General features: G+C 41.9%; 1 protein-coding gene across 1 annotated transcript in view; it reads left to right on the forward strand.

Moving 5' to 3' along the window:
• Positions 1-12,854, forward strand: part of LOC134933117 (uncharacterized) — a 148,870-nt gene extending 136,016 nt beyond the window's left edge. Inside the window, exon 2 of the transcript XR_010179614.1 lies at positions 11,832-12,854. The gene's annotated coding sequence lies outside the window, so the exon portion shown is untranslated. The remainder of the gene's footprint in view (positions 1-11,831) is intronic.
• The last annotated feature ends 1,775 nt before the right edge of the window (positions 12,855-14,629 follow it).

Raw genomic sequence — 14,629 nt, forward strand, 5'->3', positions numbered from 1 at the left:
AATGTATGGAAACTTCAGAATGCTGCTATGCTCACTGTCAGATTGCAGTCACGTTTTCACGGAGCCTGAACGTTACTACTTTCCAGTGCAGTATACCCCCAATACCTGAAAGGATACCTGTAAGGAACAAATCTAACTTCCCAGGTGATCTATTCCTTCAGCGTACAGATGCAGCCATGAAGATCCCAAACTGCAATGCGCTCATCTTTCTCTAATTTCATTATATCTTTGCTGCTTAGACACTGGTTTTAGAAATAACTCTGTGCCAGGATGAAATAAATTTGTATTTCTCATGCTTAGTTGACTTTTTCTATTGAGAAACCTGGAATTTTCCATCACAGATGGTTTGACAAACATAACCCAGTTTGCAGACCATGCAAACACTGCTGCACTGTGATACACAGTGTAACACCTATGGTATATTGCCAGAATGTCACATATTCAGTACACCTTTGCACATGCAGCACAGTATGCCGCTCAGACTCAAACTCATATTTGGTACAATTGCACCAATGTGCTTGTTCTACATTTATTAGTCATTTTCCATAAATGTCTAGTTTAGCACGGTACGCTTACATCTAACAGTCTCTTAAGTAATTCTTGGAAATCTACCAATATAAATATTAAAGAGAATGTTTACTATCAATTTAATATTATTCCAAATCATTTAACATGGCCAGACTGATGAATTGCAAATCACATGCAGTTTTTAAAGTGATAAAGTACTATATAGTTCAGAGCACCTCTACAGAAGTTTAATACACAGATACATTTCATTATTTTGAAGATGGGGAATTTCATTGCTAGCACTGGTCAATGTGCCCAGAATGCAGAATGTATATGACAGCAGAAGAGTTGTTGGAAACTGCTATTGTCAGATGCATCGCCCACTTACACAGTATTTGTTGTTTCAAAACAGTATTGTACCATAAAAGCACTTTCTGGGTTAATTTTATTTGGAAATATTTCAAAATGGGTGGTCCTGATAAAAAAGCTACACACTATGTAATGCTGGGTACACACTTGACGATAAAGTGGACGATGTGATACACATCATTCACAATATTGTGTAGTGTGTATGCACTATGTTGCCGACAATGCGCGTTCCTGCTCGACATCAGCGACATTACCTGTTGGCCGTGCATGCATGTCCGATGGGCGATATAGCCAACGAGGGCCATGTGTCGAATCCTGCATGGCCCCCGCTACCCACACCCTGCAGTGGCTGATCACTGACGGTATTGAGAAGTGTGTATGCATATCTGCTGATTGTAGTATCCTAGCATGTACCCCATTCTCTGTAATTACCATTATTATACCCCTCAGTCAGTGTGACTGTATTGATTATACACTATATCAACAAAAGTATTTGGCCACACCTGCTAATTAAGGTGTTTCACTTTCAACCAGACCCATTGCCACAGGTGTATAAAATCAAGCACCTAGCAATGCAGTCTCCATTTGCAAAGATTTTTGATACAAAATGGGTTGTCCTGAAGAGCTCAGTGACTTCAAGCGTGGTACTGTGATAGGATGACAGTGCACCTTTGCAATAAGACGATTTGTGAAATTTCTTCCCTGCTGGATATTCCACGGTCAACTGTAAGTGATATTCTTAAGAAGTGGAAGCGTTCTGGAACAACAGCAACTCAGCTATAAGGCGGAAGACCATGTAAAATCACAGAGCGGGATCAACAACTGCTAAGGCGCATGGTGTGTAAAGGTCACCAACTGACCTATTGTAGCTGAAGAGTTCTGAACTTCCACTGGAATTAAAGTAAGCACAAAAAGTGTGCAGAGGAAGCTTAATGGAATGGGTTTCCATGGCCAAGCAGCTACATGCAAGCAACTCATCACCAAGTCCAATGCCAAGCGTCGGTTGGAGTGGCGTAAAGCACATTGACGCTGAGCTGTGGAGCAGTGGAAACGTGTTCTGTAGAGTGACAAGTCACGCTTCTCTGTTTGGCAGTCAGATGGGCTAGTCTGGGTTTGGCAGATGCAAGGAGAACGTTACCTGCTAGCCTGCATTATGCCAACTGTGAAGTTTGATGGAGGAGGGATAACGGTATGGGGCTGTTTGGACTGGGCCCTGTTCTTCAGGGTTTGGTTAATCTTCAGCATGCTGAGACATTTTGGACAATGCTATGCTTCCAACTTTGTGGCAGCAGTTTGGGGAAGGCCCTTTTCTATTCCAATATAACTATGTTGCAAGCAAGGACTATATAGACATGGTTTGATGAGTTTGGTGTGGAAGTACTTGACTGGCCTGTACAGGGCCCTGACCTCAACCCCATTGAGCACCATTGGAATCAACTGGAATAGAGATTGCGAGCCAGGCCTACTCGTCCAGCATCAGTGCCTGACCTCATAAATGCCCTACAGAATGAATCAGCACAAATTCCCACAGAAACTCCAAAATCTTTTGGAAAGCCTTCCAAGACGAGTGGAAGGTGCTATAGCTGCAAAAGGGGGACCAACTCCATATTAAAGTATATGCATTTGAATACAATGTCATTACAGACCCTGTTTGTGTAATGGTCAGGCGTCCAAATACTTTTATCCATATAGTCAAGGCCGGATTAAGCCTTTGGGGGGCCCGGGTCACTTGACAAATGGGGGGCCCTTCCCCAATTGTCAGTGCAGCTTCCCCTACACCTGCACCTTCATGAGGCAGCAGTGCAGGTCCTACTTAAATATATCACAGCAGGGTGATTACAGGAGCACTCACCAGTATTTGAAATCAATGTACTTAAATATTTATTACCAAATCAGCAATAATCACAATATTCGATATCTGGGTCTGGATGTAATGACGCCCGAGTTCATCGGCTATGCGGGATGCCGGCCAAACTCTGACTTTTTTTAAAGGGGCAATCACTTACGAGGCACGGTTTTGTCTTGTAAGTGATTGCCCCTTTAAAAAAAACGTTGAGTTCAGCAAGCATCCCTCATGGCTGTTGTACTCGGGCGTCATTATGTCCAGCCCCTGGTCGCAGTATGAGGCTGTCAATATTTAGATCTGAACACAGACCTTTCTCAAGACATGCAATCCAAGTATCTGTACACATTACTAATAGTTATAAAAGTAATGAGACCATCAGTATATATATATATATATATATATATATATACTGTCTATAAATATATATAGACTGTATATAAAAAAAAAATATATATATATATATATGTCCTTGTAGCGGCAATCTTGTTTCCTAATGACGTGTAATAAACCTGAAACGTAGCTGTACAATATGGGCTGACGTCTGTTATTTACATGTGGAAAATCCGAGTGGCTCTACAAGGATTTTTCTGAGGGATTGTGTCGGCTACCTGACTCCTATCTATCTATCTATCTATCTATCTATCTATCTATCTATCTATCTATCTATCTATCTATCTATCTATCTTAGATATAGCTACACATACAGTACACACACATATCTATAGCTATTTATGTAGATACACAGATGGGCAGACAAAATTAGATAGATAGATAGATAGATAGATAGATAGATAGATAGATAGATAGATAGATACAGAGAGAGATACAGAGAGAGATATAGAGAGATAGATGATAATGAAAGCACTGAATGCAAGCCTGTGGAACGTGGATGATCTTCCGGGAAAGCAGGGTCGCAGGGTCGGATTATCTTGATGCAGCGTCCCATCCCGTTCTGAAGTGCTGAAGGAAGTTTTGTAGTGCTTCCTCTGGGTCCTAATGCCTGCAGTGTTCTCAGCTTCTATGGTGCTGCGCTGCAGGGAGAGAGCATCCGAGGACAGGGGGCCCCCTTAGACACAGGGGCCCGGGGGTACTTAACTCCTGTTACCCCCCCTTAATCTGGCTCTGCATATAGTGTATATCAGTGTCAGACTAATTGTAGCAAGCATCTCCTATACACTGTAGTACTTAAAATGGAGTAAAATAGCATGTTGATATATCCCCAGTCAGTGTGTAGGGGGTGGATGTTATGATTGTAAAAGTCTATTTTTCACAAGTCCTATTTTAGTAATAATATAAAATGATGTACTACCCAAGTTAAGATGTTCAGTGTAAAACATTTCCATTGATTTACTAGTGTTGAAAGGATCCAATCCCTCCCTGTGATATCATGCAAGCTGCAGAGAGACCAAGATTTCTAAAAGTTTTTCTTTATTGCAATATATACGTAGTCCCCATTGTTGTTCTTATTTTAATATACATCTTATTTGAGAGCAATTACTGCATAATAGCTAAATAATTTTTTTATCCAATTGATGCTCCAAACCGTTTCAGTTTCTACACCATTCCCATCTCCCTGGTGACAGCTGTCATAGAAACATAGAAACATAGAATTTGACGACAGATAAGAACCACTTGGCCCATCTAGTCTGACCCTTTTTTTTTTTTACATAATTTTTTTCCTCTAACCTTGTTTGATCCTTATTTCTTTGTAAGGATATCCTTATGTCTATCCCATGCATGTTTAGGTAGCTCCACTGCCTTAGCCTCTACCACCTCTGATGGGAGGCTATTCCACTTGTCCACTACCCTTTCTGTGAAGTAATTTTTCCTCAAATTTCCCCTGAGCCTCCCCCCCTCCAGTCTCAGTGCATGTCCTCGTGCCCTATTGCTTCTCTTCATTTGTAGAATGTTTCCCTCCTGGACTTTGTTAAAACCCTTGACATATTTGAAAGTTTCTATCATGTCCCCCCTTTCCCTTCTCTGCTCCAAACTATACATATTGAGATTTCTTAGTCTTTCTGGGTATGTTTTGTGATGTAGGCCATGCACCATTTTAGTTGCCCTTCTTTGTACAGTTTCTAATGTATTAATATCCTTTTGAAGATACGGCCTCCAGAATTGAACACAGTATTCTAGATGAGGCCGTACCAATGACCTATACAGTGGCATTATTACTTCTTTCTTTCTGCTGCTGATTCCTCTCCCAATGCAGCCAAGCATCTGACTAGCCTTCCTCATTGCTTTGTTACATTGCTTACCTGCCTTTAAGTCACCTGAAATAGTGACTCCTAGATCCATTTCCTCCTCAGTAGTTTCCAGTATAGTGCCATTAATACTATATTTAGCTTTTGGATTTTTGATACCCAAGTGCATGATTTTGCATTTTTTTGGCATTAAACTGTAATTGCCACACTCTTAACCATTCCTCTAGTCTACCTAAATCCTCAATCATTTGTTTTACCCCACCTGGTGTGTCTACCCTGTTGCATATCTTTGTGTCATCTGCAAAAAGGCATACTTTCCCTTTAATGCCATTTGCAATGTCACCAATGAAGGTATTACAAAGCACTGATCCAAGTACAGATCCCTGGGGATCTCCACTGGTAACATTTCCCTCCTGTGAATGCACCCCATTTACTACAACTCTCTGTTTTCTATCCTTCAACCAAGATCTTATCCATTCAATAATCCTAATATCCAATCCCAAACTTTCAAGTTTATTTAGCAGTCTGAGATGTGGAACAGTCAAAAGCCTTACTAAAGTCTAGATAAGCTATATCCATGGCTCCACCTTTATCCATCACTTTAGTCACACAGTCAAAAAAGTCAATAAGATTTGTTTGACATGATCTCCCCCCAGTGAATCCATGCTGTTTGGGATCCTGTAAATTGCCAGATTTGAGATAATCTACAACTCTTTCTTTTAAGAGTGTTTCCATCAATTTCCCTACTACTGATGTAAGACTCACTGGTCTGTAGTTGTTTGCCTCTTCCTTGCTTCCACTTTTGTGCAGTGGGACTATGTTTGCTCTTTTCTAGTCCTCTGGAATTACTCCAGTAGCCAAAGACTGGTTGAATAATTCTGTCAATGGTGCTACCATCACCTCTTTAAGTTCTTTTAGTATCCTTGGATATATCCCATCTGGCCCCATAGATTTGTCCACTTTCAGCTTTGAGAGTTCTGTTAGGACCTTCTCCTCTGTAAATGTACTTGTTTCATTTTCCTGAATATCCCTGCAACTTAACTGTGGCCCCTTCCCCTCTCTTTCAGTAGTAAATACTGAGCAAAAATAATTATTAAGATGATCTGCTATTAGATTGTCTCCCTCGACAAGACTCCCAGTATCTGTCTTTAGTTTTATTATTCCACCTTTTATTTTTCTCCTTTTGCTTCTATACCTAAAAAAAAAGTTTTGCCTCCTTTACCCACTGACTGGGCCATTTTCTCCTCAGCTTGTGCCTTTGCACATCTGATTACCTTCTTAGTCTTCTTTTGTCTAACAAGATATATCTCTTTGTCTTCATTATTTTGTGTTTGCTTATATTTCCTAAAAGCCATCTTTTTTGCTTTTACAATATTTGCTACTTCTTTCGCAAACAACACTGGCTTCCTTTTCCTTGTGTTTTTCCTAACACTTTTGATACAAAGGTCTGTTGCCTTTAATATTGCACTTTTTAATGTTTCCCACCTCTCCTGCACTGCTTTCAAATTCCTCCACTCTGCCAAAGAATCGCTTACACATTTTCCCATCTCTACAAAATCAGCCTTCCTAAAATCCAACACCTTTGTTTTTGTGTGGGATGAGTCAGTCTCTGTCTTTATTCTGAACCATACTGCTTGATGATCACTGGATCCCAGGTTTACACCCACTTTTACGTCCGATATTCTGTCTCCATTTGTAAGTATTAAGTCTAATATTGCGTCTTTCCGAGTGGGCTCCCTCACCAATTGATGGAGGGATGCTCCCTGAAGGGAATATAAAATGTCCCTACTTCTAGTGGAACTAGCAACAGACACCTCCCAGTTTACATCAGGAAGATTAAAGTCTCCCATAATTATTACCTCTCCTTTTAATGCCATTTTAATTATGGGGGTCATTCCGAGTTGTTCGCTCGCAAGCTGCTTTTAGCAGCTTTGCACACGCTAAGCCGCCGCCTACTGGGAGTGAATCTTAGCTTATCAAAATTGCGAACAAAAGATTTGCAATATTGCGATAAGACATCTCTGTGCAGTTTCTGAGTAACTCGAGACTTACTCGGCATCTGCGATCAGTTCAGTGCTTGTCGTTCCTGGTTTGACGTCACAAACACACCCAGCGTTCGCCCAGACACTCCTCCGTTTCTCCAGCCACTCCCGCGTTTTTCCCAGAAACGGTAGCGTTTTTTCACACACTCCCATAAAACGGCCAGTTTCCGCCCAGAAACACCGACTTCCTGTCAATCACATTACGATCACCAGAACGAGGAAAAAAACGTGAGTAAAATTCCTAACTGCATAGCAAATTTACTTGGCGCAGTCGCAGTGCGGACATTGCGCATGCGCACCAAGCGGAAAATCGCTGCGATGCGAAGAAATTTACCGAGCGAACAACTCGGAATGACCCCCTATGTCCTGCAATAGGTTCTTGTCGCGTTACTCTTCCTGACCTGGTGGCCTGTATATCACGCCAATACGAATAATCAACTTCTCCCCTGTTTCTATGGTCACCCAAAGGGCCTCAGTCACAGTCACTCCCTCCCCCCTCCCCGGATGGGAATGCGCACTACAAGCTCCATAGTGGCAGAGGTCTCTGCAGAGAACTGGTCCAGTCCATCGTTATGGGTAAGGACCAGAGGCATAACTGTGGTAGGTGCAGGGTTAATGGTGCCAGGCTACTTCGAGGCCTGCTGTTCCCCCTGCACCAAGTCATGGGCTGCCTCCAAGGCCTGTATTTCCCCTTCACCTCCACTAAGAATGGTAACTGCCAATAGCACCCCCCCCCCTGTTCCCCCGAGGCTGCAGTTGCAAGGAATATAGGAAAAGAAATACCCTAAGGTATTACTACTCCCAGGCGCTTGATGCGAGGTTCCCCACAGCAGCTATATATATACAGGGGTTGGTCAGACCCCTAGCAATGTAAACAAATAAAGAAGATATTAGCGCTTATTACTTGATGAAAATCCTAGCATTACTACTGACACTCCTAACAAAATATTTGACATAAATAAGAGTGTGTTCAGACGTAAATCTGAGTTCTATCCCCTCACGTACAAGAGCAATATAATAGAATGCTTCTACAAAACTACAATAGGTGACCTAAACAATCTATGCCAACAAGGGAAGTTAAATAACAAAAAATCTAGGATGAACCTCAATAAATGGGAACGCAAAGCCTTGCAAAACTTCACTAGAGATACTTCTTTAGTCTTTAGGGAGGCTGACAAAGGGGGCGGTCTGGTGGTGCAGGATAGGAGGGACTATATTGCCGAAGCTAACAGACAATTAGATAATAAGGAATTTTACAAAAAGTTAACGAATGATCCTACGTCTAATTATTTGAGAGAATTACAACACCTATTAGATGACGCCCTGGCTGATGGAATTATCTCCAAAGATGAATTAAATTTTTTGTTCAACCGACACCCCACAGTTCCAATTTACTACCACCTCCCCAAAATACATAAGTCACTTGTTTCACCTCCCGGGGGTCCTATTATTTCAGGCATTGGTTCCCTTTCTTCCAACCTATCCTTTTATGTTGATTCCTTTTTACAACCCCGTGTCTCGACTCTGAGGTCACACATCAAGGATACAACACACTTTCTCCAATTGCTACAGGGCTTTGTTTGGAAAGAAACATATGCTTTTATGACCCTTGATGTACAAAGCCTATATACTAATATTCCACACGACTTGGGTCGTGAGGCTATAGCCACCAGATTACAGGCTGATGGTGACCTCACAGCGAGACACAGGACTTTTTGGTTGGATGCCATTTCCTTCATTCTTCAACACAATTATTTTTTATTTTTGGACACTTTTTATTTACAGGTGATGGGAACGGCCATGGGGACCAGATTTGCACCTAGTTATGCCAACCTGTACATGGGTGTATTCGAAGACATCCATGTGTGGGGCGGAGACTTCGGCGCGAGTCTGGTCCTCTATGGCCGTTATATAGACGATCTTTTTATTATTTGGGATGGGGATTTCACCTCGGCACAACATTTTGTTTCCAGTCTTAATTCCAATCATTTTAATTTACAGTTTACCCACTCCTATCACCCTTCCACCATCAATTTTTTGGATATAACTTTAGAAGCCAGGGACGGCAGAATTTATACTTCAAATTATATTAAGGAGGTTTCTACCAACTCCTACCTACACTACCGTAGCGCCCATTATCCCCCGTGGAAGAGGAACATTCCTAGAGGACAGTTTTTACGCCTACGGCGAAACTGTACCGACAGGGCGAAGTATATGGAACAAGCAGAATCCATGATAGAAGCATTCTCATTGAGAGGTTATCCAAGATCTCCCTTAGAGAGAGCCATGAGAGAAGTGGCTGACCTAGATAGAGATATTCTACTTTGTCCAAGGGAACCAGCTACTAAAAATAAAAATATGGCTAGGCCAGATTATACCAATGACCAACACGATGATTTAGCTTTTATATCTACATATAATAGGGACAGCATGCAAATTAAGAAAATAATTTCTAAAAATTTTGGTATATTAAATCAAGACAATATACTTAGGGCACATTTACCTTTAAGACCTAAATTTATATTTAAGAAAAATCGCTCTTTCAAGAATATTCTTGCACCTAGTTTCTTGAAAGAGATATCTACATCCACGCAAGGGGGTACTATACAAGATACCTGGCTACCCTCTAGACCAAAAGGCTTTTATCGTTGTGGAGCTATCAGATGCACAACATGCAAATATATCCCTAGAAGAACTACTCAGATTACTGTTGAAAATGGAGAGAAATACACTCTTCTAGTTTTATGAATTGCGATACAAACTATATAATTTATCTTCTCACATGCGGTTGTAATCAGAGGTATGTGGGACGCACCACTCGGAGCATTAAGGTTCGCTTTATGGAGCACCGCCGCAATATTAATAAATTACCTACCCATAGTGTCTCTAGACATTTTAGGGATAAACACGGTGGTGACCCTAGTTCCCTAGGCTTAATAGCAATTGAACACATTGTAATGACCAAAAGAGGAGGGGATCGCTACAAAACACTCTGCAAACAGGAACTTTACTGGATGTATAGGTTGGATACCATTCACCCATCTGGATTGAATGAGGCGGTGGAGCTTAACTCAATATTGTGATACTTACTCTATCGAATGTCCTACTTCCTCCCCTTTCCCCTTTCTGCTCCCCCCCCTCCTTCCCCCCCCCCCCCTCCTTACCCCCCTCTCTATAGGTACTTATTTCACCTAAATTATGATTGGCTGCATTTGCATTTAAATTCAGAATTTATAATTATTGTTTATGTGATGTTTATAGACAGTTTGCTTTTTTACCAACTGGAGACGAGGGTCTACTCTGCTTTTTATTAATATTTTTTTATTTATTCATTTATTATTTTCATTTTTCATTTCATATGAATATATCTTATTACATATATATATATATATATATTTTTATGAATATATTGTTTATCAAATTACATACAGTTGCTGTGACAGTACAGATTAATCTGCTGGAGTACTATTGGATGAGAATAAAGTGGTGTTTGAAGGGATGGGTGTATATATACACTCTATTAACGATTGCTCTATATTGTCATTTTGATTTATTATGATTTTGTAATGATACTGTATATGTTACTACGATTTGTATCAGTATATGTTTTAATATAAACCAGTTGCTGTGCCTTTAGGGACTGATTCATTGAAGTCATACTATACCCACAAAGCTGTGGACGGCAGCCGATGGTTGTCCTGGCGACGCTTGTTATTGAACGTCGCCACGGCAACCTACTACACAATACGTGCATTAGGAAGAGACTTCCGGGGAAGCGACGCATTGCGCCGCTCCACACCCGTTCCCGGCAGCATATTAGTGACGTCACTACGTCACCATGGTGACCACTATACACAAGGCCTCTGGAGGCGCGGACGAATGACGCGATGTCATTAGCGAAACGTCCGCGTCACCTCCTGTACATGCATAGGCAGCTAATTGGCCGGGGCCCGCTGTATAATTAGTATACCTCCAGTTCACTTCTCGCGGGATATGAAGTGAAGGGGGACGTTTTTCAATCTACAATGATAAGTGTAATAGATGGAATATATTCCAGATCTTTCACCCATATTATCAGTTTACTAGCTAATAAATACTATTCCAGGTTTTCCAGAGTACTAACCTGGATACACCCAACAGTGGTCATGTGACTGGTTTTTATTAAATAATACTTTTTAAGTTTTAAACAAAACGATATATAAAATAGATGAATTTGTATGATTCTTAATTATTGATTTAATATAACTCCAATGTCTGTCATTATATGGTCATTTAATGCCAACAGGTGGTCACAATCAATCACATATGCTAATGAGCAACCATATTGGTAGGGTATATAAACCACCATCAGCAGGACTTCCAGCACCTTGAAAAAGTTGCTTGTATTGCAACGAAACGCGTCGGTGAGACCTGCCTGCTAGTGTTTACTCCCTCACCTTTTGGAACTATTGGACCTGGACCAAGCCCCCGTTGGACATTCCTATTTCACCGTAGAAAGTCATTATCCACCACCCGCCGAGGAACAGCACTTTTGCGGACGCAGATTCGCCTAATTACCTCGAGAGACGTTGGTGGTAACTATAAACCCACGGATAGGACACTGAACCTTAATAACCAAGGGGACTCTCATAGGAACAGGTCCATTCTCTGATAAGTTTTTGAATAGGATGATACAACAATAGGAGTTACACTATCTACCTTTTCTCAGTGTTTTTATGTGGTATTAACCACTATTGTGCATTGCATTTAAGTTTTTAGAAAATATGCCTAAATCTATATTCCTTTAATAAATTGTGATTTAATTGTGACACACCCTTGCATTTGTGACCAATAAGCGCTAATATCTTCTTTATTTGTTTGCAGTTGCAAGGAGGATGCAGCCGGGAGCAGAAGGAGGAGGGGGATGTTACCTGGCCAGCTTCGAGTGCCGTAATCTGCAGACATTTATGGGGCGGGGCTTAATGCTGTGAAGTGCTATCCCCATTAGAGACCTCTGCTGGAGTCAGGGAGTGCTCGCTCCACCTCCCTCTCTCTCTCCCTGAAACACTCTCTCTCTTGCTCTTCTCTTTCTTTCTCTCCCTTATGACACTGTCTCTATGTCTCCCTCTCTCTCTCACTGACACTGTCTCTCTCTCCCTGACACTGTCTTTCTCCCTCTCTCTCCCTCCCTGACACTTTCTCCCTCTCTGACACTGTCTCTCCCTATCTCTTTCCCTGACACTATCTCTCTCTTCTCTCTCTACCCCTGAAACCGTCTCTCTCACGCACTCTCTTTCTCTCTGTGACACTGTCCCCCTTTTCTCTCTCTGTCCCTGACACTCTCTCTCTCTCTCTCTCCCTCCATGACACCCTCTCTCTCTTGTTCTCTCTCTCTCCCTGGTACTCTCTATTACTCTCTCTTGCTCCCTTCTCTTTCTCTCTCCCTCCCTCACACGCTTTATCTCTCACTGCCTCTCGCTCCATTCCCCCTGTTGCTCCTCCCAATTCTCTCTTCTCTGACACCCTCTCTCTCTTTCCGACATCCTCTCTCTCTCTCTGATGCCCTCTCTCCCCTCTCATCCCTTTCTCTCTTTCTCTCTGACAGCGGGGGCCCACAAAGTTCTAATTACGCCCCTGTCAAGGACAGTTCCAGTTTTTACCCAATCCCAATAAAGCTTCCTCCGGCTTAAAACTTTTTTGCCAAGGAAGATATTGCAGTCTTTTGCTAAATAATGATTATGTTCAGTGTGCTTTCCCACACTAAAAATTAGAAGTATTTAATTCTTCTAGAAATGGAACATGTTAATAATTCTTTTTGAACTGTTATCTATTTGTACCTACAGTACTTCTAAATGTCAATATTAAATTTCCTTGAGTATTTGGTTGCCAGGTAAATCCAGCAACATAGGTCTGTGTAAATAGACTCATTTCTAAGATAATCATTAACTAACTGTCCTTTCTATCAGTTGTCCTTACAGTCAACCCCTCTGCACAGGTCCACAAAATACTTGTCGTTGTACAAAGCCTGTCCACATAATGATACAGCTATTTATATCCTGATTGGCACACTGTCATTTCTGAGTAGAGTGTGACTTAGGGTCCGATTCACTACCATTTGCAAATGTGAGCTTGCACGCAGTGAGTGATTATCGGCAGACTGTGCATGCGCTGCGAACGCACTGCGCGTGCGCGAAGGGTAAAATGCGACTGCACTGCCTATGCAGCATAATTGTAAAGAGAACGCATTTTGATTCACAGAAAGTGACTGTTTGTGGGTGATAACATGGCATTTGTGGGGAGTGGTTGGGAAAACCCAGGCGTGTCATGGTCGTTTTTAAGGGCGCGTATCTGACGTCATCTGCGAGAGCTGCATTCAAAAACATGGCACCCAATACAACGGCATTCTCATTGATTTGAGTATGCTGGGGTCAGCCGCAACTGTCGATGGTGTCCTTCTTTGCGTATGCATTGCAATTCTGCAAATACCTACACAGATTTGCGAATGCATCGGTGGGCATCTTTTATCCTTTATGGGCGGCTCTTCACATGCAAATTTTAGCAAGAGCAGATTTGTGAGAACCGCTATCTCAGCCTCAATAGCGATCCATAGTGAATTAGGCCCACAATACATACATTTCCATTTTCAGTTTTTCATGTACCATGACTGACTAACAACACTCAGTGGGGGTCATTCCGAGTTGTTCGCTCGTTGACGATTTTCGCAACGGAGCGATTAAGGCAAAAATGCGCATGCGCATGGTACGCAGTGCGCATGCGCTAAGTATTTTAGCACAAAACTTAGTAGATTTACTCACATACGAACAAAGAATTTTCATTGTTGAAGTGATCGGAGTGTGATTGACAGGAAGTGGGTGTTTCTGGGCGGAAACTGACCGTTTTCTGGGAGTGTGCGGAAAAACGCAGGCGTGCCAGGATAAAATGCAGGAGTGTCTGGAGAAAAAGGGGAGTGGCTGGCCGAACGCAGGGCGTGTTTGTGACGTCAAACCAGGAACGAAATGGGCTGAGCTGATAGCAGCGTAGGAGTAAGTCTCGAGCTACTCAGAAACTGCTAAGAATTTTCTATTCGCAATTCTCCTAATCTTTCGTTCGCAATTCTGCTAAGCTAAGCTACACTCTCAGAGGGCGGCGGCCTAGCGTGTGCAATACTGCGAAAATCAGCTAGCGAGCGAACAACTCGGAATGACCCCCAGTATCCTAATCATCTGTTTGCTTTTACTGCAACCAGTTATGGGATTTTTGCTACTAGCCTAAAGTGATGTCCACGCGCAGCAGAAGCTGAACTGAAACCACCCAGCACCTTCTCTATAAAAAGAACATATGGACTCTGATCACCGCCTTGCTGTAGCTAAGCTATTGGAAAAAGGATAACATGTTCTCACAATGTGCCCGTCAAGAATAGAACCTTGTGATTTATTTCAGGAACAGTGAGATTTCTGATTTCCTTGCACTCTCAGTATCTTTGAGCTGTGCTGTTAAGAGGTTCTCTTGGTGAGCTGCAGCTTTGATATGAAGGATCTGAGGGCAGTAACCACATTGTTTCTTTGAAGTAAGATATAAACAAGGAAACCACATGTGACCTATCAGCCTTGGGTTAACAGAGAAGGGTTAGCCCAGCACAAAAAGGGTAATAAGAGCCAAAATGTATTACTGACTATGGAAAT

Source organism: Pseudophryne corroboree, chromosome 6 (assembly GCF_028390025.1).
Source record: "Pseudophryne corroboree isolate aPseCor3 chromosome 6, aPseCor3.hap2, whole genome shotgun sequence".
Taxonomy (NCBI): Eukaryota; Metazoa; Chordata; class Amphibia; order Anura; family Myobatrachidae; genus Pseudophryne; species Pseudophryne corroboree.